At 24.5% G+C, this 26,680-nt stretch overlaps 1 long non-coding RNA gene across 1 annotated transcript; it reads left to right on the top strand.

The window, feature by feature from the left end:
* The first annotated feature begins 11,841 nt into the window (after positions 1–11,841).
* Positions 11,842–19,009, top strand: LOC149060813 (uncharacterized). Its single transcript, XR_016189404.1, has 4 exons — positions 11,842–11,945; positions 16,811–16,908; positions 17,804–17,900; positions 18,796–19,009. It is a non-coding gene; the product is annotated as an uncharacterized LOC149060813 (long non-coding RNA).
* Positions 19,010–26,680: the final 7,671 nt, after the last annotated feature.

Raw genomic sequence — 26,680 nt, 5'->3', positions numbered from 1 at the left:
AAATTATATAGGTAAAACAATGTTGGTATAAAAATATATAATAAAATAATGAAGTTTATATAAAATATACAATATAATAAATACAATATAAAGATTCATAAGTATATAATCACAAATAAATAATAGATTTAATATTCAATCATATATACGTATACAGTTATTAAATTAAATTCATATTTTATCAATCCTTCTAAATTAAAAATTGATTTAAACTGAGGTGGGATTTATCAAATATAGTTTTAATATTGTATAAATTGCCATACAGCACATGATTCAATTGGGTACTCTAAATTAAATAAATGTAATATGTATAATCTTAAAACACATATCATAGCTCTTAGTATAGTGAACACTTTACATTTAATTGTACCAAAATATATAATTATCTCTTTTGGTTGAAGGGGAGTATAGGCGTGCGCACGGGTGCAGCAGAAGGTTCATATGCTGCATCTGCCACATTTTTTAGGCTGATTGATTAGTCTATGGGCCGGTTGGGGCAATTCATTATTTAATAATTTAATATAAATTATAATAATTAATAAAGTAAATAAAATTGATGTGAACCATAAATAATATAATTATTTTATATTATAAATAATTAAGTCTGATAGTAATTGTAACTTGGTGTTTTCAAAAGTAGTGAACAAATTTTTCCTTAAATTTTGTATGTAAAGATTTGTTAATTGTTAAAAAAAAAAATGATATTATCATAACCAATTGGGTAACAATAACACTGCCTGTGTATAATATGATCAATAATTATTATTTTGACTATTCAACATTTATTTGGCCGATTGTTAAAAAATGGGCTGCTTAATTTTATATGCTGCATCTGCAATGAAAATCTGTGCACGCCTATGGGATCACCACAGTATTAATTATAATTTACCCTCATGTGTGTTACCGAATTAATAAAACAATTATTTTTCTAGTGCAATCGCTTATGTCAATCACAAATCTGATATTCAACTAAGAACATGAATGGAAATGCTGGATCAACAACAATTATGTAAAGCGGATGAATTCATGGTATTAATGATAATGAGTGTTATTCAATAATAAATAATTTCTCAAATTTATTTGCAATCATTTAATGCTTTCAATCTAATAACAACGTTTTGACGAAACTTTTGGATTTATTATTACTTCCATCACTTTAACTCAATATTGATCATTATTTTTATATATGTTTGATGGCACATAAAATGTGATTCAATTCTTGTACAATTACAATCAAAATAAACAGGTTGATTTTTGAAATATTATTATTATGAGCTTTGTTAGAATTTCTGTAAATTACTCTTCAAATTCATTCACATTTACCCTGAATATTATTGTCCATATCAAAATTTATTTTATTTTTAATCATATTTTTGTATTGTTAGTTGTAAGGTGTTGTAAAGAAAATGGGAGTTTTTATAAAATATTGTTTTTCTCAATTCAACTGTAATTTCAATGTTTATCTTGTACTTTTAAAAGTATTTTAACTTCCCAGATCATGTGATGAGTAATATATACATATTTAGTTGAACTCTTACATAGACTATTTTATTTTGATAAAAATTTGTTTAAATGCATCATTTCCATTGTATAATTTTGGACTTTGATATTTTGACTATTTTTTTTATTTTATCACATATTGCTTAGAGTCCATAGGATTTCACTGATGGTTGTTCTATAGAATTCAGTAAAAAAGTCTAAATGTATGTTTTACTTTTTGCATATGACTGAATATGTTAATTTTATTGTATCACATTCTTAATATATTTGATGTTTAAAATTGGTTTATTTTAAATTAACAGTAAAGCATAATTTGATTGTAATATGTACTCTTCGCCGTGTTATGAATAATGGATCACCACAGTATTAATTATTATTTACCCTCATGTGTAATAACAAAATAATAAAACAATTATTTTTCTAGTGCAATCGCTTATGTCAATCACAAATCTGATATTCAACTAAGAACATGAATGGAAATGCTGGATCAACAACAATTATGTAAAGCGGATGAATTCATGGTATTAATGATAATGAGTGTTATTCAATAATAAATAATTTCTCAAATTTATTTGCAATCATTTAATGCTTTCAATCTAATAACAACGTTTTGACGAAACTTTTGGATTTATTGTTACTTCCATCACTTTAACTCAATATTGATCATTATTTTTATATATGTTTGATGGCACATAAAATGTGATTCAATTCTTGTACAATTACAATCAAAATAAACAGGTTGATTTTTGAAATATTATTATTATGAGCTTTGTTAGAATTTCTGTAAATTACTCTTCAAATTCATTCACATTTACCCTGAATATTATTGTCCATATCAAAATTTATTTTATTTTTAATCATATTTTTGTATTGTTAGTTGTAAGGTGTTGTAAAGAAAATGGGAGTTTTTATAAAATATTGTTTTTCTCAATTTAACTGTAATTTCAATGTTTATCTTGTACTTTTAAAAGTATTTTAACTTCCCAGATCATGTGATGAGTAATATATACATATTTAGTTGAACTCTTACATAGACTATTTTATTTTGATAAAAATTTGTTTAAATGCATCATTTCCATTGTATAATTTTGGACTTTGATATTTTGACTATTTTTTTTATTTTATCACATATTGCTTAGAGTCCATAGGATTTCACTGATGGTTGTTCTATAGAATTCAGTAAAAAAGTCTAAATGTATGTTTTACTTTTTGCATATGACTGAATATGTGAATTTTATTGTATCACATTCTTAATATATTTGATGTTTAAAATTGGTTTATTTTAAATTAACAGTAAAGCATAATTTGATTGTAATATGTACTCTTCACCGTGTTATGAATATTGGATCACCACAGTATTAATTATTATTTACCCTCATGTGTATTACCAAAATAATAAAACAATTATTTTTCTAGTGCAATCGCTTATGTCAATCACAAATCTGATATTCAACTAAGAACATGAATGGAAATGCTGGATCAACAACAATTATGTAAAGCGGATGAATTCATGGTATTAATGATAATGAGTGTTATTCAATAATAAATAATTTCTCAAATTTATTTGCAATCATTTAATGCTTTCAATCTAATAACAACGTTTTGACGAAACTTTTGGATTTATTATTACTTCCATCACTTTAACTCAATATTGATCATTATTTTTATATATGTTTGATGGCACATAAAATGTGATTCAATTCTTGTACAATTACAATCAAAATAAACAGGTTGATTTTTGAAATATTATTATTATGAGCTTTGTTAGAATTTCTGTAAATTACTCTTCAAATTCATTCACATTTACCCTGAATATTATTGTCCATATCAAAATTTATTTTATTTTTAATCATATTTTTGTATTGTTAGTTGTAAGGTGTTGTAAAGAAAATGGGAGTTTTTATAAAATATTGTTTTTCTCAATTCAACTGTAATTTCAATGTTTATCTTGTACTTTTAAAAGTATTTTAACTTCCCAGATCATGTGATGAGTAATATATACATATTTAGTTGAACTCTTACATAGACTATTTTATTTTGATAAAAATTTGTTTAAATGCATCATTTCCATTGTATAATTTTGGACTTTGATATTTTGACTATTTTTTTTATTTTATCACATATTGCTTAGAGTCCATAGGATTTCACTGATGGTTGTTCTATAGAATTCAGTAAAAAAGTCTAAATGTATGTTTTACTTTTTGCATATGACTGAATATGTGAATTTTATTGTATCACATTCTTAATATATTTGATGTTTAAAATTGGTTTATTTTAAATTAACAGTAAAGCATAATTTGATTGTAATATGTACTCTTCACCGTGTTATGAATATTGGATCACCACAGTATTAATTATTATTTACCCTCATGTGTATTACCAAAATAATAAAACAATTATTTTTCTAGTGCAATCGCTTATGTCAATCACAAATCTGATATTCAACTAAGAACATGAATGGAAATGCTGGATCAACAACAATTATGTAAAGCGGATGAATTCATGGTATTAATGATAATGAGTGTTATTCAATAATAAATAATTTCTCAAATTTATTTGCAATCATTTAATGCTTTCAATCTAATAACAACGTTTTGACGAAACTTTTGGATTTATTATTACTTCCATCACTTTAACTCAATATTGATCATTATTTTTATATATGTTTGATGGCACATAAAATGTGATTCAATTCTTGTACAATTACAATCAAAATAAACAGGTTGATTTTTGAAATATTATTATTATGAGCTTTGTTAGAATTTCTGTAAATTACTCTTCAAATTCATTCACATTTACCCTGAATATTATTGTCCATATCAAAATTTATTTTATTTTTAATCATATTTTTGTATTGTTAGTTGTAAGGTGTTGTAAAGAAAATGGGAGTTTTTATAAAATATTGTTTTTCTCAATTCAACTGTAATTTCAATGTTTATCTTGTACTTTTAAAAGTATTTTAACTTCCCAGATCATGTGATGAGTAATATATACATATTTAGTTGAACTCTTACATAGACTATTTTATTTTGATAAAAATTTGTTTAAATGCATCATTTCCATTGTATAATTTTGGACTTTGATATTTTGACTATTTTTTTTATTTTATCACATATTGCTTAGAGTCCATAGGATTTCACTGATGGTTGTTCTATAGAATTCAGTAAAAAAGTCTAAATGTATGTTTTACTTTTTGCATATGACTGAATATGTTAATTTTATTGTATCACATTCTTAATATATTTGATGTTTAAAATTGGTTTATTTTAAATTAACAGTAAAGCATAATTTGATTGTAATATGTACTCTTCGCCGTGTTATGAATAATGGATCACCACAGTATTAATTATTATTTACCCTCATGTGTAATACCAAAATAATAAAACAATTATTTTTCTAGTGCAATCGCTTATGTCAATCACAAATCTGATATTCAACTAAGAACATGAATGGAAATGCTGGATCAACAACAATTATGTAAAGCGGATGAATTCATGGTATTAATGATAATGAGTGTTATTCAATAATAAATAATTTATCAAATTTATTTGCAATCATTTAAATGCTTTCAATCGAATAACAACGTTTTGACGAAACTTTTGGATTTATTGTTACTTCCATCACTTTAACTCAATATTGATCATTAGTTTTATATATGTTTGATGGCACATAAAATGTGATTCAATTCTTGTACAATTAAAATCAAAATAAACAGGTTGATTTTTGAAATATTATTATTATGAGCTTTGTTAGAATTTCTGTAAATTACTCTTCAAATTCATTCACATTTACCCTGAATATTATTGTCCATATCAAAATTTATTTTATTTTTAATCATATTTTTGTATTGTTAGTTGTAAGGTGTTGTAAAGAAAATGGGAGTTTTTATAAAATATTGTTTTTCTCAATTTAACTGTAATTTCAATGTTTATCTTGTACTTTTAGAAGTATTTTAACTTCCCAGATCATGTGATGAGTAATATATACATATTTAGTTGAACTCTTACATAGACTATTTTATTTTGATAAAAATTTGTTTAAATGCATCATTTCCATTGTATAATTTTGGACTTTGATATTTTGACTATTTTTTTTATTTTATCACATATTGCTTAGAGTCCTTAGGATTTCACTGATGGTTTTTCTATAGAATTCAGTAAAAAGTCTAAATGTATGTTTTACTTTTTGCATATGACTGAATATGTGAATTTTATTGTATCACATTCTTAATATATTTGATGTTTAAAATTGGTTTATTTTAAATTAACAGTAAAGCATAATTTGATTGTAATATGTACTCTTCACCGTGTTATGAATATTGGATCACCACAGTATTAATTATTATTTTCCCTCATGTGTATTACCAAAATAATAAAACAATTATTTTTCTAGTGCAATCGCTTATGTCAATCACAAATCTGATATTCAACTAAGAACATGAATGGAAATGCTGGATCAACAACAATTATGTAAAGCGGATGAATTCATGGTATTAATGATAATGAGTGTTATTCAATAATAAATAATTTCTCAAATTTATTTGCAATCATTTAATGCTTTCAATCTAATAACAACGTTTTGACGAAACTTTTGGATTTATTGTTACTTCCATCACTTTAACTCAATATTGATCATTATTTTTATATATGTTTGATGGCACATAAAATGTGATTCAATTCTTGTACAATTACAATCAAAATAAACAGGTTGATTTTTGAAATATTATTATTATGAGCTTTGTTAGAATTTCTGAAAATTACTCTTCAAATTCATTCACATTTACCCTGAATATTATTGTCCATGTCAAAATTTATTTTATTTTTAAATATATTTTTGTATTATTAGTTGTAAGGTGTTGTAAAGAAAATGGGAGTTTTTATAAAATATTGTTTTTCTCAATTTAACTGTAATTTCAATGTTTATCTTGTACTTTTAAAAGTATTTTAACTTCCCAGATCATGTGATGAGTAATATATACATATTTAGTTGAACTCTTACATAGACTATTTTATTTTGATAAAAATTTGTTTAAATGCATCATTTCCATTGTATAATTTTGGACTTTGATATTTTGACTATTTTTTTTATTTTATCACATATTGCTTAGAGTCCATAGGATTTCACTGATGGTTGTTCTATAGAATTCAGTAAAAAAGTCTAAATGTATGTTTTACTTTTTGCATATGACTGAATATGTGAATTTTATTGTATCACATTCTTAATATATTTGATGTTTAAAATTGGTTTATTTTAAATTAACAGTAAAGCATAATTTGATTGTAATATGTACTCTTCACCGTGTTATGAATATTGGATCACAACAGTATTAATTATTATTTACCCTCATGTGTATTACCAAAATAATAAAACAATTATTTTTCTAGTGCAATCGCTTATGTCAATCACAAATCTGATATTCAACTAAGAACATGAATGGAAATGCTGGATCAACAACAATTATGTAAAGCGGATGAATTCATGGTATTAATGATAATGAGTGTAATTCAATAATAAATAATTTCTCAAATTTATTTGCAATCATTTAATGCTTTCAATCTAATAACAACGTTTTGACGAAACTTTTGGATTTATTGTTACTTCCATCACTTTAACTCAATATTGATCATTATTTTTATATATGTTTGATGGCATATAAAATGTGATTCAATTCTTGTACAATTACAATCAAAATAAACAGGTTGATTTTTGAAATATTATTATTATGAGCTTTGTTAGAATTTCTTTAAATTACTCTTCAAATTCATTCACATTTACCCTGAATATTATTGTCCATATCAAAATTTATTTTATTTTTAATCATATTTTTGTATTGTTAGTTGTAAGGTGTTGTAAAGAAAATGGGAGTTTTTATAAAATATTGTTTTTCTCAATTTAACTGTAATTTCAATGTTTATCTTGTACTTTTAAAAGTATTTTAACTTCCCAGATCATGTGATGAGTAATATATACATATTTAGTTGAACTCTTACATAGACTATTTTATTTTGATAAAAATTTGTTTAAATGCATCATTTCCATTGTATAATTTTGGACTTTGATATTTTGACTATTTTTTTTATTTTATCACATATTGCTTAGAGTCCATAGGATTTCACTGATGGTTGTTCTATAGAATTCAGTAAAAAAGTCTAAATGTATGTTTTACTTTTTGCATATGACTGAATATGTGAATTTTATTGTATCACATTCTTAATATATTTGATGTTTAAAATTGGTTTATTTTAAATTAACAGTAAGGCATAGTTTGATTGTAATATGTACTATTCACCGTGTTATGAATATTGGATCACCACAGTATTTATTATTATTTACCCTCATGTGTATTACCAAAATAATAAAACAATTATTTTTCTAGTGCAATCGCTTATGTCAATCACAAAATCTGATATTCAACTAAGAACATGAATGGAAATGCTGGATCAACAACAATTATGTAAAGCGGATGAATTCATGGTATTAATGATAATGAGTGTTATTCAATAATAAATAATTTCTCAAATTTATTTGCAATCATTTAATGCTTTCAATCTAATAACAACGTTTTGACGAAACTTTTGGATTTATTGTTACTTCCATCACTTTAACTCAATATTGATCATTATTTTTATATATGTTTGATGGCACATAAAATGTGATTCAATTCTTGTACAATTACAATCAAAATAAACAGGTTGATTTTTGAAATATTATTATTATGAGCTTTGTTAGAATTTCTGTAAATTACTCTTCAAATTCATTCACATTTACCCTGAATATTATTGTCCATATCAAAATTTATTTTATTTTTAATCATATTTTTGTATTGTTAGTTGTAAGGTGTTGTAAAGAAAATGGGAGTTTTTATAAAATATTGTTTTTCTCAATTTAACTGTAATTTCAATGTTTATCTTGTACTTTTAAAAGTATTTTAACTTCCCAGATCATGTGATGAGTAATATATACATATTTAGTTGAACTCTTACATAGACTATTTTATTTTGATAAAAATTTGTTTAAATGCATCATTTCCATTGTATAATTTTGGACTTTGATATTTTGACTATTTTTTTTATTTTATCACATATTGCTTAGAGTCCATAGGATTTCACTGATGGTTGTTCTATAGAATTCAGTAAAAAAGTCTAAATGTATGTTTTACTTTTTGCATATGACTGAATATGTGAATTTTATTGTATCACATTCTTAATATATTTGATGTTTAAAATTGGTTTATTTTAAATTAACAGTAAAGCATAATTTGATTGTAATATGTACTCTTCACCGTGTTATGAATATTGGATCACAACAGTATTAATTATTATTTACCCTCATGTGTATTACCAAAATAATAAAACAATTATTTTTCTAGTGCAATCGCTTATGTCAATCACAAATCTGATATTCAACTAAGAACATGAATGGAAATGCTGGATCAACAACAATTATGTAAAGCGGATGAATTCATGGTATTAATGATAATGAGTGTTATTCAATAATAAATAATTTCTCAAATTTATTTGCAATCATTTAATGCTTTCAATCTAATAACAACGTTTTGACGAAACTTTTGGATTTATTGTTACTTCCATCACTTTAACTCAATATTGATCATTATTTTTATATATGTTTGATGGCACATAAAATGTGATTCAATTCTTGTACAATTACAATCAAAATAAACAGGTTGATTTTTGAAATATTATTATTATGAGCTTTGTTAGAATTTCTGTAAATTACTCTTCAAATTCATTCACATTTACCCTGAATATTATTGTCCATATCAAAATTTATTTTATTTTTAATCATATTTTTGTATTGTTAGTTGTAAGGTGTTGTAAAGAAAATGGGAGTTTTTATAAAATATTGTTTTTCTCAATTTAACTGTAATTTCAATGTTTATCTTGTACTTTTAAAAGTATTTTAACTTCCCAGATCATGTGATGAGTAATATATACATATTTAGTTGAACTCTTACATACACTATTTTATTTTGATAAAAATTTGTTTAAATGCATCATTTCCATTGTATAATTTTGGACTTTGATATTTTGACTATTTTTTTTTATTTTATCACATATTGCTTAGAGTCCATAGGATTTCACTGATGGTTGTTCTATAGAATTCAGTAAAAAAGTCTAAATGTATGTTTTACTTTTTGCATATGACTGAATATGTGAATTTTATTGTATCACGTTCTTAATATATTTGATGTTTAAAATTGGTTTATTTTAAATTAACAGTAAAGCATAATTTGATTGTAATATGTACTCTTCACCGTGTTATGAATATTGGATCACCACAGTATTAATTATTATTTACCCTCATGTGTATTACCAAAATAATAAAACAATTATTTTTCTAGTGCAATCGCTTATGTCAATCACAAATCTGATATTCAACTAAGAACATGAATGGAAATGCTGGATCAACAACAATTATGTAAAGCGGATGAATTCATGGTATTAATGATAATGAGTGTTATTCAATAATAAATAATTTCTCAAATTTATTTGCAATCATTTAATGCTTTCAATCTAATAACAACGTTTTGACGAAACTTTTGGATTTATTGTTACTTCCATCACTTTAACTCAATATTGATCATTATTTTTATATATGTTTGATGGCACATAAAATGTGATTCAATTCTTGTACAATTACAATCAAAATAAACAGGTTGATTTTTGAAATATTATTATTATGAGCTTTGTTAGAATTTCTGTAAATTACTCTTCAAATTCATTCACATTTACCCTGAATATTATTGTCCATATCAAAATTTATTTTATTTTTAATCATATTTTTGTATTGTTAGTTGTAAGGTGTTGTAAAGAAAATGGGAGTTTTTATAAAATATTGTTTTTCTCAATTCAACTGTAATTTCAATGTTTATCTTGTACTTTTAAAAGTATTTTAACTTCCCAGATCATGTGATGAGTAATATATACATATTTAGTTGAACTCTTACATAGACTATTTTATTTTGATAAAAATTTGTTTAAATGCATCATTTCCATTGTATAATTTTGGACTTTGATATTTTGACTATTTTTTTTATTTTATCACATATTGCTTAGAGTCCATAGGATTTCACTGATGGTTGTTCTATAGAATTCAGTAAAAAAGTCTAAATGTATGTTTTACTTTTTGCATATGACTGAATATGTGAATTTTATTGTATCACATTCTTAATATATTTGATGTTTAAAATTGGTTTATTTTAAATTAACAGTAAAGCATAATTTGATTGTAATATGTACTCTTCACCGTGTTATGAATATTGGATCACAACAGTATTAATTATTATTTACCCTCATGTGTATTACCAAAATAATAAAACAATTATTTTTCTAGTGCAATCGCTTATGTCAATCACAAATCTGATATTCAACTAAGAACATGAATGGAAATGCTGGATCAACAACAATTATGTAAAGCGGATGAATTCATGGTATTAATGATAATGAGTGTTATTCAATAATAAATAATTTCTCAAATTTATTTGCAATCATTTAAATGCTTTCAATCTAATAACAACGTTTTGACGAAACTTTTGGATTTATTGTTACTTCCATCACTTTAACTCAATATTGATCATTAGTTTTATATATGTTTGATGGCACATAAAATGTGATTCAATTCTTGTACAATTACAATCAAAATAAACAGGTTGATTTTTGAAATATTATTATTATGAGCTTTGTTAGAATTTCTGTAAATTACTCTTCAAATTCATTCACATTTACCCTGAATATTATTGTCCATATCAAAATTTATTTTATTTTTAATCATATTTTTGTATTGTTAGTTGTAAGGTGTTGTAAAGAAAATGGGAGTTTTTATAAAATATTGTTTTTCTCAATTTAACTGTAATTTCAATGTTTATCTTGTACTTTTAAAAGTATTTTAACTTCCCAGATCATGTGATGAGTAATATATACATATTTAGTTGAACTCTTACATAGACTATTTTATTTTGATAAAAATTTGTTTAAATGCATCATTTCCATTGTATAATTTTGGACTTTGATATTTTGACTATTTTTTTTATTTTATCACATATTGCTTAGAGTCCATAGGATTTCACTGATGGTTGTTCTATAGAATTCAGTAAAAAAGTCTAAATGTATGTATTACTTTTTGCATATGACTGAATATGTGAATTTTATTGTATCACATTCTTAATATATTTGATGTTTAAAATTGGTTTATTTTAAATTAACAGTAAAGCATAATTTGATTGTAATATGTACTCTTCACCGTGTTATGAATATTGGATCACCACAGTATTAATTATTATTTATCCTCATGTGTATTACCAAAATAATAAAACAATTATTTTTCTAGTGCAATCGCTTATGTCAATCACAAAATCTGATATTCAACTAAGAACATGAATGGAAATGCTGGATCAACAACAATTATGTAAAGCGGATGAATTCATGGTATTAATGATAATGAGTGTTATTCAATAATAAATAATTTCTCAAATTTATTTGCAATCATTTAATGCTTTCAATCTAATAACAACGTTTTGACGAAACTTTTGGATTTATTGTTACTTCCATCACTTTAACTCAATATTGATCATTATTTTTATATATGTTTGATGGCACATAAAATGTGATTCAATTCTTGTACAATTACAATCAAAATAAACAGGTTGATTTTTGAAATATTATTATTATGAGCTTTGTTAGAATTTCTGTAAATTACTCTTCAAATTCATTCACATTTACCCTGAATATTATTGTCCATATCAAAATTTATTTTATTTTTAATCATATTTTTGTATTGTTAGTTGTAAGGTGTTGTAAAGAAAATGGGAGTTTTTATAAAATATTGTTTTTCTCAATTTAACTGTAATTTCAATGTTTATCTTGTACTTTTAAAAGTATTTTAACTTCCCAGATCATGTGATGAGTAATATATACATATTTAGTTGAACTCTTACATACACTATTTTATTTTGATAAAAATTTGTTTAAATGCATCATTTCCATTGTATAATTTTGGACTTTGATATTTTGACTATTTTTTTTATTTTATCACATATTGCTTAGAGTCCATAGGATTTCACTGATGGTTGTTCTATAGAATTCAGTAAAAAAGTCTAAATGTATGTTTTACTTTTTGCATATGACTGAATATGTGAATTTTATTGTATCACATTCTTAATATATTTGATGTTTAAAATTGGTTTATTTTAAATTAACAGTAAAGCATAATTTGATTGTAATATGTACTCTTCACCGTGTTATGAATATTGGATCACAACAGTATTAATTATTATTTACCCTCATGTGTATTACCAAAATAATAAAACAATTATTTTTCTAGTGCAATCGCTTATGTCAATCACAAATCTGATATTCAACTAAGAACATGAATGGAAATGCTGGATCAACAACAATTATGTAAAGCGGATGAATTCATGGTATTAATGATAATGAGTGTTATTCAATAATAAATAATTTCTCAAATTTATTTGCAATCATTTAAATGCTTTCAATCTAATAACAACGTTTTGACGAAACTTTTGGATTTATTGTTACTTCCATCACTTTAACTCAATATTGATCATTAGTTTTATATATGTTTGATGGCACATAAAATGTGATTCAATTCTTGTACAATTACAATCAAAATAAACAGGTTGATTTTTGAAATATTATTATTATGAGCTTTGTTAGAATTTCTGTAAATTACTCTTCAAATTCATTCACATTTACCCTGAATATTATTGTCCATATCAAAATTTATTTTATTTTTAATCATATTTTTGTATTGTTAGTTGTAAGGTGTTGTAAAGAAAATGGGAGTTTTTATAAAATATTGTTTTTCTCAATTTAACTGTAATTTCAATGTTTATCTTGTACTTTTAAAAGTATTTTAACTTCCCAGATCATGTGATGAGTAATATATACATATTTAGTTGAACTCTTACATACACTATTTTATTTTGATAAAAATTTGTTTAAATGCATCATTTCCATTGTATAATTTTGGACTTTGATATTTTGACTATTTTTTTTATTTTATCACATATTGCTTAGAGTCCATAGGATTTCACTGATGGTTGTTCTATAGAATTCAGTAAAAAAGTCTTAATGTATGTTTTACTTTTTGCATATGACTGAATATGTGAATTTTATTGTATCACATTCTTAATATATTTGATGTTTAAAATTGGTTTATTTTAAATTAACAGTAAAGCATAATTTGATTGTAATATGTACTCTTCACCGTGTTATGAATATTGGATCACAACAGTATTAATTATTATTTACCCTCATGTGTATTACCAAAATAATAAAACAATTATTTTTCTAGTGCAATCGCTTATGTCAATCACAAATCTGATATTCAACTAAGAACATGAATGGAAATGCTGGATCAACAACAATTATGTAAAGCGGATGAATTCATGGTATTAATGATAATGAGTGTTATTCAATAATAAATAATTTCTCAAATTTATTTGCAATCATTTAATGCTTTCAATCTAATAACAACGTTTTGACGAAACTTTTGGATTTATTGTTACTTCCATCACTTTAACTCAATATTGATCATTATTTTTATATATGTTTGATGGCACATAAAATGTGATTCAATTCTTGTACAATTACAATCAAAATAAACAGGTTGATTTTTGAAATATTATTATTATGAGCTTTGTTAGAATTTCTGTAAATTACTCTTCAAATTCATTCACATTTACCCTGAATATTATTGTCCATATCAAAATTTATTTTATTTTTAATCATATTTTTGTATTGTTAGTTGTAAGGTGTTGTAAAGAAAATGGGAGTTTTTATAAAATATTGTTTTTCTCAATTTAACTGTAATTTCAATGTTTATCTTGTACTTTTAAAAGTATTTTAACTTCCCAGATCATGTGATGAGTAATATATACATATTTAGTTGAACTCTTACATACACTATTTTATTTTGATAAAAATTTGTTTAAATGCATCATTTCCATTGTATAATTTTGGACTTTGATATTTTGACTATTTTTTTTATTTTATCACATATTGCTTAGAGTCCATAGGATTTCACTGATGGTTGTTCTATAGAATTCAGTAAAAAAGTCTAAATGTATGTTTTACTTTTTGCATATGACTGAATATGTGAATTTTATTGTATCACATTCTTAATATATTTGATGTTTAAAATTGGTTTATTTTAAATTAACAGTAAAGCATAATTTGATAGTAATATGTACTCTTCACCGTGTTATGAATATTGGATCACCACAGTATTAATTATTATTTACCCTCATGTGTATTACCAAAATAATAAAACAATTATTTTTCTAGTGCAATCGCTTATGTCAATCACAAATCTGATATTCAACTAAGAACATGAATGGAAATGCTGGATCAACAACAATTATGTAAAGCGGATGAATTCATGGTATTAATGATAATGAGTGTTATTCAATAATAAATAATTTCTCAAATTTATTTGCAATCGTTTAATGCTTTCAATCTAATAACAACGTTTTGACGAAACTTTTGGATTTATTGTTACTTCCATCACTTTACCTCAATATTGATCATTATTTTTATATATGTTTGATGGCACATAAAATGTGATTCAATTCTTGTACAATTACAATCAAAATAAACAGGTTGATTTTTGAAATAATATTATTATGAGCTTTGTTAGAATTTCTGAAAATTACTCTTCAAATTCTTTCACATTTACCCTGAATATTATTGTCCATGTAAAAATTTATTTTATTTTTAAATATATTTTTGTATTGATAGTTGTAAGGTGTTGTAAAGAAAATGGGAGTTTTTATAAAATATTGTTTTTCTCAATTTAACTGTAATTTCAATGTTTATCTTGTACTTTTAAAAGTATTTTAACTTCCCAGATCATGTGATGAGTAATATATACATATTTAGTTGAACTCTTACATAGACTATTTTATTTTGATAAAAATTTGTTTAAATGCATCATTTCCATTGTATAATTTTGGACTTTGATATTTTGACTATTTTTTTTATTTTATCACATATTGCTTAGAGTCCATAGGATTTCACTGATGGTTGTTCTATAGAATTCAGTAAAAAAGTCTAAATGTATGTTTTACTTTTTTCATATGACTGAATATGTTAATTTTATTGTATCACATTCTTAATATATTTGATGTTTAAAATTGGTTTATTTTAAATTAACAGTAAAGCATAATTTGATTGTAATATGTACTCTTCGCCGTGTTATGAATATTGGATCACCACAGTATAAATTATTATTTACCCTCATGTGTATTACCAAAATAATAAAACAATTATTTTTCTAGTGCAATCGCTTATGTCAATCACAAATCTGATATTCAACTAAGAACATGAATGGAAATGCTGGATCAACAACAATTATGTAAAGCGGATGAATTCATGGTATTAATGATAATGAGTGTTATTCAATAATAAATAATTTCTCAAATTTATTTGCAATCATTTAAATGCTTTCAATCTAATAACAACGTTTTGACGAAACTTTTGGATTTATTGTTACTTCCATCACTTTAACTCAATATTGATCATTAGTTTTATATATGTTTGATGGCACATAAAATGTGATTCAATTCTTGTACAATTACAATCAAAATAAACAGGTTGATTTTTGAAATATTATTATTATGAGCTTTGTTAGAATTTCTGTAAATTACTCTTCAAATTCATTCACATTTACCCTGAATATTATTGTCCATATCAAAATTTATTTTATTTTTAATCATATTTTTGTATTGTTAGTTGTAAGGTGTTGTAAAGAAAATGGGAGTTTTTATAAAATATTGTTTTTCTCAATTTAACTGTAATTTCAATGTTTATCTTGTACTTTTAAAAGTATTTTAACTTCCCAGATCATGTGATGAGTAATATATACATATTTAGTTGAACTCTTACATAGACTATTTTATTTTGATAAAAATTTGTTTAAATGCATCATTTCCATTGTATAATTTTGGACTTTGATATTTTGACTATTTTTTTTATTTTATCACATATTGCTTAGAGTCCATAGGATTTCACTGATGGTTGTTCTATAGAATTCAGTAAAAAAGTCTAAATGTATGTATTACTTTTTGCATATGACTGAATATGTGAATTTTATTGTATCACATTCTTAATATATTTGATGTTTAAAATTGGTTTATTTTAAATTAACAGTAAAGCATAATTTGATTGTAATATGTACTCTTCACCGTGTTATGAATATTGGATCACCACAGTATTAATTATTATTTATCCTCATGTGTATTACCAAAATAATAAAACAATTATTTTTCTAGTGCAATCGCTTATGTCAATCACAAAATCTGATATTCAACTAAGAACATGAATGGAAATGCTGGATCAACAACAATTATGTAAAGCGGATGAATTCATGGTATTAATGATAATGAGTGTTATTCAATAATAAATAATTTCTCAAATTTATTTGCAATCATTTAATGCTTTCAATCTAATAACAACGTTTTGACGAAACTTTTGGATTTATTGTTACTTCCATCACTTTAACTCAATATTGATCATTATTTTTATATATGTTTGATGGCACATAAAATGTGATTCAATTCTTGTACAATTACAATCAAAATAAACAGGTTGATTTTTGAAATATTATTATTATGAGCTTTGTTAGAATTTCTGTAAATTACTCTTCAAATTCATTCACATTTACCCTGAATATTATTGTCCATATCAAAATTTATTTTATTTTTAATCATATTTTTGTATTGTTAGTTGTAAGGTGTTGTAAAGAAAATGGGAGTTTTTATAAAATATTGTTTTTCTCAATTTAACTGTAATTTCAATGTTTATCTTGTACTTTTAAAAGTATTTTAACTTCCCAGATCATGTGATGAGTAATATATACATATTTAGTTGAACTCTTACATAGACTATTTTATTTTGATAAAAATTTGTTTAAATGCATCATTTCCATTGTATAATTTTGGACTTTGATATTTTGACTATTTTTTTTATTTTATCACATATTGCTTAGAGTCCATAGGATTTCACTGATGGTTGTTGTATAGAATTCAGTAAAAAAGTCTAAATGTATGTTTTACTTTTTGCATATGACTGAATATGTGAATTTTATTGTATCACATTCTTAATATATTTGATGTTTAAAATTGGTTTATTTTAAATTAACAGTAAAGCATAATTTGATTGTAATATGTACTCTTCACAGTGTTATGAATATTGGATCACCACAGTATTAATTATTATTTACCCTCATGTGTATTACCAAAATAATAAAACAATTATTTTTCTAGTGCAATCGCTTATATCAATCACAAATCTGATATTCAACTAAGAACATGAATGGAAATGCTGGATCAACAACAATTATGTAAAGCGGATGAATTCATGGTATTAATGATAATGAGTGTTATTCAATAATAAATAATTTCTCAAATTTATTTGCAATCGTTTAATGCTTTCAATCTAATAACAACGTTTTGACGAAACTTTTGGATTTATTGTTACTTCCATCACTTTACCTCAATATTGATCATTATTTTTATATATGTTTGATGGCACATAAAATGTGATTCAATTCTTGTACAATTACAATCAAAATAAACAGGTTGATTTTTGAAATAATATTATTATGAGCTTTGTTAGAATTTCTGAAAATTACTCTTCAAATTCATTCACATTTACCCTGAATATTATTGTCCATATCAAAATTTATTTTATTTTTAATCATATTTTTGTATTATTAGTTGTAAGGTGTTGTAAAGAAAATGGGAGTTTTTATAAAATATTGTTTTTCTCAATTTAACTGTAATTTCAATGTTTATCTTGTACTTTTAAAAGTATTTTAACTTCCCAGATCATGTGATGAGTAATATATACATATTTAGTTGAACTTTTACATAGACTATTTTATTTTGATAAAAATTTGTTTAAATGCATCATTTCCATTGTATAATTTTGGACTTTGATATTTTGACTATTTTTTTTATTTTATCACATATTGCTTAGAGTCCATAGGATTTCACTGATGGTTGTTCTATAGAATTCAGTAAAAAAGTCTAAATGTATGTTTTACTTTTTGCATATGACTGAATATGTGAATTTTATTGTATCACATTCTTAATATATTTGATGTTTAAAATTGGTTTATTTTAAATTAACAGTAAAGCATAATTTGATTGTAATATGTACTCTTCACAGTGTTATGAATATTGGATCACCACAGTATTAATTATTATTTACCCTCATGTGTATTACCAAAATAATAAAACAATTATTTTTCTAGTGCAATCGCTTATATCAATCACAAATCTGATATTCAACTAAGAACATGAATGGAAATGCTGGATCAACAACAATTATGTAAAGCGGATGAATTCATGGTATTAATGATAATGAGTGTTATTCAATAATAAATAATTTCTCAAATTTATTTGCAATCGTTTAATGCTTTCAATCTAATAACAACGTTTTGACGAAACTTTTGGATTTATTGTTACTTCCATCACTTTACCTCAATATTGATCATTATTTTTATATATGTTTGATGGCACATAAAATGTGATTCAATTCTTGTACAATTACAATCAAAATAAACAGGTTGATTTTTGAAATAATATTATTATGAGCTTTGTTAGAATTTCTGAAAATTACTCTTCAAATTCTTTCACATTTACCCTGAATATTATTGTCCATGTAAAAATTTATTTTATTTTTAAATATATTTTTGTATTGATAGTTGTAAGGTGTTGTAAAGAAAATGGGAGTTTTTATAAAATATTGTTTTTCTCAATTTAACTGTAATTTCAATGTTTATCTTGTACTTTTAAAAGTATTTTAACTTCCCAGATCATGTGATGAGTAATATATACATATTTAGTTGAACTTTTACATAGACTATTTTATTTTGATAAAAATTTGTTTAAATGCATCATTTCCATTGTATAATTTTGGACTTTGATATTTTGACTATTTTTTTTATTTTATCACATATTGCTTAGAGTCCATAGGATTTCACTGATGGTTGTTCTATAGAATTCAGTAAAAAAGTCTAAATGTATGTTTTACTTTTTGCATATGACTGAATATGTGAATTTTATTGTATCACATTCTTAATATATTTGATGTTTAAAATTGGTTTATTTTAAATTAACAGTAAAGCATAATTTGATTGTAATATGTACTCTTCACAGTGTTATGAATATTGGATCACCACAGTATTAATTATTATTTACCCTCATGTGTATTACCAAAATAATAAAACAATTATTTTTCTAGTGCAATCGCTTATATCAATCACAAATCTGATATTCAACTAAGAACATGAATGGAAATGCTGGATCAACAACAATTATGTAAAGCGGATGAATTCATGGTATTAATGATAATGAGTGTTATTCAATAATAAATAATTTCTCAAATTTATTTGCAATCGTTTAATGCTTTCAATCTAATAACAACGTTTTGACGAAACTTTTGGATTTATTGTTACTTCCATCACTTTACCTCAATATTGATCATTATTTTTATATATGTTTGATGGCACATAAAATGTGATTCAATTCTTGTACAATTACAATCAAAATAAACAGGTTGATTTTTGAAATAATATTATTATGAGCTTTGTTAGAATTTCTGAAAATTACTCTTCAAATTCTTTCACATTTACCCTGAATATTATTGTCCATGTAAAAATTTATTTTATTTTTAAATATATTTTTGTATTGATAGTTGTAAGGTGTTGTAAAGAAAATGGGAGTTTTTATAAAATATTGTTTTTCTCAATTTAACTGTAATTTCAATGTTTATCTTGTACTTTTAAAAGTATTTTAACTTCCCAGATCATGTGATGAGTAATATATACATATTTAGTTGAACTTTTACATAGACTATTTTATTTTGATAAAAATTTGTTTAAATGCATCATTTCCATTGTATAATTTTGGACTTTGATATTTTGACTATTTTTTTTATTTTATCACATATTGCTTAGAGTCCATAGGATTTCACTGATGGTTGTTCTATAGAATTCAGTAAAAAAGTCTAAATGTATGTTTTACTTTTTGCATATGACTGAATATGTGAATTTTATTGTATCACATTCTTAATATATTTGATGTTTAAAATTGGTTTATTTTAAATTAACAGTAAAGCATAATTTGATTGTAAAAAGTACCCTTCACCGTGTTATGAATATTTGATCACCCATAGGCGTGCGCACGGGTGCAGCAGAACGTTCATATGCTGCATCTGCCTTATTTTTTGGGCTGATTGATTAGTGTGTGGGCCGGTCGGGGCAATTCATTATTTAATAATTTAATATAAATTATAATAATTAATATGTAAATAAAATTGATGTGAACCATAAATAATATAATTATTTTATATTATAACTAATAAAGTCTGATAGTAATTGTAACTTGGTGTTTTTAAAAGCAGTGAACAAATGATTCCTTAAATTTAGTATGTTAACATTTGGTAATTGTTAAAAAAAAAATGATATTATTATAACCACTTAGGTAACAATAACACTGCCTGTGTATAATATGATATATGAGATATGGTCCTAGTATATTTTAACATTTCAAAAATCAAATTTCAATAAATTAATTATTAAATGAAAAAATTCTGTGGGGGCATGCTTAATGGGGAATCACACCATATATTATATATAATATAATTTAACATACATTAAGACTTATTTTCAAGCACAACATAATATTCAAATGAAGAATTATTGTAGGTAACCATGATTATTTAAAATAAATCAAATTTATTATTTAAAACTAATTTTATTAATATTAAAAGTATTACATTTTTTCTAAATTGTGTATTAAGATAAGTTAGATTTAAGTATAGTCGTATAGATACACATATACCATAAGTGTATTTATGTCTGTATATTTTATTTCATAATAACTTAATTCAGAATTAGTGTCAATCTATTGTTGCTTTGAAACATTTAAAGCATATTTTTTTCTACCAATTTGATTAGTTGAATCAAAGCATACATATTATTCATACGTTTTAGACGAATTACTGGTGAAAAATTATTCATACCTCAAAATTTTTGATTTAATTTTTAGTATATTTATGAATAAAAATTTAAAAATGTATATCTATGCTTTTTAAGAAGTCGATTTTCAATCTTCAATTTTAAAGGACTTTAAAGTTAAGAAATTACTTTTGAAAATCCCATGAAATACTTGCATTATAATAACAAATATAATGCAAGTATATCAGGCACATCTGATTTTAAATAATAAAAGCGATTCCAAAAGAGAATAATCTAGATCAGTGATAAAATTGTGCACTCCGCGGAGCCCTAAGCCCCAAGGGCTCCACGAACAAAAAAGTTTAAAAGCTGCTGGTCCATAAAAGATTCTATAAAAAGCATATATTATTAATTACAACAAATTTTTCGAAATTACAACTAAACTTCAGGAAGTATGTTTAGTTATATTTACTTTTAGTAGTTGTTATAGAAAACACATATGTTGATGTAGACAAAAATAAATAGGTATATTAATTTTGAAAAAATGAATAGAACTACAGATCATCTATTTTCATACATCTATTAATTAAGTAGGTACTTGGGAATTAAAGAGTATTATTATTTTTATATTTTTAATTATTATTATTAATAACGTAAGCATCAAATACTATTATTGAACAGTTTCTTTAATCAAACCAACCAAGCCCTCTTATGTATCACTCCTTCACTCCATTTATTGTAATAATTGTTAACATATTTTATATTGATTGTAAATATAAATATAAGTATGAAAAAATATATATATAAGCGGCTTGCAAGTGATTTTCAAAAATAACATTTAGCTCTTTCTAAAATCCTAGTGAGGACGCTGTATTATACTATACCAGATACCTAATATTTCTGTCATATATACTCACAATATTGAAAATAGGTCACCTGACACCTCTGTATTATTGCTTTCCTTATAAATGTATGACTATTGACTATATATAGCTAATCTACAGTATGGCAATACTGTGAAAATTCTACAGGGCATCAATTAAATTATATTTTAAGATTAAAATTAATATTTCAACAGTACCCAATAAAAAGATTAAACGCAATAAAAATAATTACTTTTATTAATATTGATGTGAGAACAAAGCTCCATCGGGTTACTTTTTGGGGAATTTTTGGTGGTGCTCCCACTAATAAAAGTGTAAAATAGTTGTGTTACTAATGAAAAGATAAATGTGGGCGGAAGTGGTTCTATGATACGAAAAATTATCTGAAACTCTTGGTGACATCTATAGGTAAGGCAGGAACTTAATTTTTAACACGACTTCCACACGGGTTAAATGTAACGAAAACGAACTAACGAACAGAGTATAGAGCAGTGATGTGCAACCTTGTTTTCTTCAGCTGGCCACTTTGGTAAACAATTATTATCTTTGAACGGGACATCTATTATTAAAGTGAATAACTTTTGTTCTTGATATCTTATTTTCATGGTATTTTCTGACATTCCGTTAAGTATCAAAACTAAGCCAGCATTTATTTATAATTTTTTTTTTGGGGTCGTATACACAGTGTGTATGGCTAAGAGAACCCATCAGGAGACAATTGTAGTAGTATTATACATTTATATATTTTTATACCTTTTTATTATACGTGACAGAATTCGTATGCAGTGGATTATCGAACCGAAATATATCGGTCTTCCACGTAAACAATACGTCTGGCCGAAATTTATCCGTAAACAGACCAGAATAATAAACAACATAATTCCAAATTTCCATGAATTACAAAATACAAGTGAATGGCACCTCTTATAGGTTTTCTTCTTTTTCTCGTTTGTATACATTTAGGTAACGGCATGACGTCCATTTCCGTTTCAGTATTTTATAATAGACTGTACCTACCGCCTGTACCGATGCATGCCGATACGATAAGACACTGCGCACTATTTTTTCGTGTCTATATTATATTGTATATCAATGTACTATAATCCCAAACGACCCGAATTCACCCCCCGCTGATTAAAACCAAATAATGAGATAAAACGAAATAGTTCGTTTTGACCTTTCACTTAACAAAACATCTCAAACGTCTATACATATGTCTTACGTGTGTGTAATTTATTGTGATGGGCATTTATATTGTATCGGTGGAAAAAATATTTTTGTAGGATCTGTTTGAACCCCTGAGGTATATACATTTTAGAATATATATATATATATATTGTGTATAATAACATGCTCTATACATGTGTCACACAATGGACAACAGTTAGTATTCTGCACGGATGCACACAAACACCTAAAGAATACACTTTTATAATATTAAATAAAATACAACATTTTATATACCTATCTACTTAAAAACTGTATTTGCGCATGACAACTTTTCTCCCTCAGTATTTATGGTAGCATTATCAGAATTCCACAACACATAGGTAAAAGCTTTATATGTTAGTTTGTTGATGGCACAAGCCAATAATTTTTAATAATTAAAATATGAAAAAATAAAAAATAAATGTATTTTCTAAAGCTGATAACTTTAGTTATATTCATGTTATCAAAAATATAACAACGCTATGACACATACATAGTTGTTATCTATTATTAGGTATCTACAGTTTTACGGTTGTAAGACGAAGACAGCGCATATGCTGGTGTGTCGTCTTTTTAATATAAATGTAATATTATATGTAACATTAACCACATTAATTGTATTCCACTAGCTAACAAGTGTCTAGTGAGTATAATTAATATAATATTTTAATAAGTAAATCTTTAACCAAATGATTATGCTGCGTTTTTATTGCAACCCAAATAAAAAGGAATAAAAAGGTATAATACTTATGAGGGCGAATTTAAGTTCTTAAATGAGACCTAACAGGTAAAAAAGAGACATATGTAATTTCCAACACTATATAACAAATAGGTACGTATGTAAGTTCCCATACTGCGTATATTATTTTTATAATTATAATATATATTAATATATATTATAAAATATTATACATAATTTATGTTATCAATCTAATATCAGAAATTTAGGTTACAATTTATCATACGATATCGGCATACATTTTAATATAGGTAATAATAATGTAATCTATAATTATAAGTTTTCAATGTAAAAGTTATCTTGTCAGCTTTATCGATAATCTATATTCATAGATTCTATACTTTTATAATTTTATAGGCACCATTATGTATAGCGATTGAAACAAATGTGATTATATCATTTCATCACTTACCCCACATTATTACCTATATTTTTCTAAATACCTATAATTTTAATATCATCAATTTGATGACCTATTATAGTTATAATATTATAAAACTGAAATATATATTTTTTTTCTTACTATTAAAATTTATGAAAGTAAAATATATAATAAAACTTATAATACTATATACAAAATATAGAATATTTTTTTTAGATAGGTATGTACTTGTCTTCCAGATGTCTAGCAGATTCCAATTCATTAAACAATTCTCGTTTACATTTGTATGTAGGTATGCTTTAATATTTTAATTTAATTATGATAGTAACTAATTAATAAATCACAATAATTGCAACTGACAGTTTATACACAAATATGAAGTAGGCGGTACCTACACGAAAAAAAAATCGAAATGCAATTAGTGGCAGTCGATCGGAATTTGTATGAAGCCAAATATTTTAATTATATAAACTAAATACTTATTGTTCGCCAAATGAATTTAAAGAATTTTTCTTAAAGAAAAATATTTTTTTAATGGCACTTTAATTGGAGATAATTTCTATGATAATCGATAATAGGTACCTAATTGCTATGTTACATATATATATAAATCATTAACTATCTTGGTTTTCACTCATGTCTTATGAGTTATGACTAATGTTGAGTCATGAAATACGTGCCTACGCCCTTTTTATAGAATAGAATTTATTAATTGTGTTAATAATGTTTGAACTTCGGGCGACCAATACCTATTATAGAATTACCAATATTTACGAATAAACATAATATGATACATCAAATTTGTTAATCAAACGATTTAGTAAATACATTTTGTATTTGTAAACCCAAAGTTTAGAATGTGGGATTGAGCATTAATGATGGATAGATTAAACAATTGTGACATTTTATTATATATATAACCTGTTGCCACATAGGTACAATAGGTACCCATCGTGATTTGAGCTCTCATGTGAATATTTAAACATGATTTTATATTATATTGTATATGACGTGTATTTATTGCCATCATTGCACACATGTAGAATGATTGTTCCGTTTATTTGGATGATCGATGTCTTATTAAATATATCGAAATACTCAATTAACTCGCATGGATTAATAAGTTGACAGATAAAAAACAAACGTTTATTCAAAGTTTAAACATATAAACATGTGGTATGTTTATGATTTAATTACCGTTTCAAAGTACACATTTTTATGTTATTATTAGTTATTGGTACCGTTACGATAAAAAAAAAATATAGTTGTATTTGTTTTTTCGTTGAACCATTTTCGTTTGTTCATTTTTTAAAATAATTTCTTACCGTTTTATATTGTTTTTAAGTATTAATAAGTGCATTTAAATATACAAAATATGCATACAATATGTATAATAATACTATAATTATTAATTCTGTAGAAACCGCATATTAGAAACAATCGGTTATTTGATACATTTCACCTTGGTCCCAAAGGGGTTTCTGCTGTATAATAATATAAATGTTATTAAATTACAATATTTAGAATAGTATAATAATGTGCTTAAGCTATTATGTATTTTCTGATCTTAGTTTTTTTTTTTTAAATATGTTTTTGATACATAAACACGGACATTATTTAAGGGTGATTGGGAATGCTATACCCCCTAAGCCCCCCTATTAGCACCTATGATTATAAAATACAATCATAGTCATTCGCAAGGGGGATAAGCCCCTTCTGCAGCTATTGACTAGGTCTTTAATAAATGCATAGATATCTGATATCTTTACTGTACCTACTAGATTATTTTTATATTTACATATTTAATTAAATAAATAGGTTCTTTATAAAATTTACAATCTAATATTTAACCACTATATTTTGATGATATAGTTTCACGGATTTGTGTCATCTACCGATTTATATTAGAAAAATTATTAAAATAGAAACAAACGGAATGAAATCAAAATTATAGTATTTTTA

The sequence above is a fragment of the Diuraphis noxia genome, unplaced genomic scaffold (genome assembly GCF_037042655.1).
Source record: "Diuraphis noxia isolate RWA-SAM2 unplaced genomic scaffold, SU_Dnox_SAM2 contig0001, whole genome shotgun sequence".
Lineage (NCBI taxonomy): Eukaryota > Metazoa > Arthropoda > Insecta > Hemiptera > Aphididae > Diuraphis > Diuraphis noxia.
This window is presented reverse-complemented; position numbering and strand designations above follow the sequence as displayed.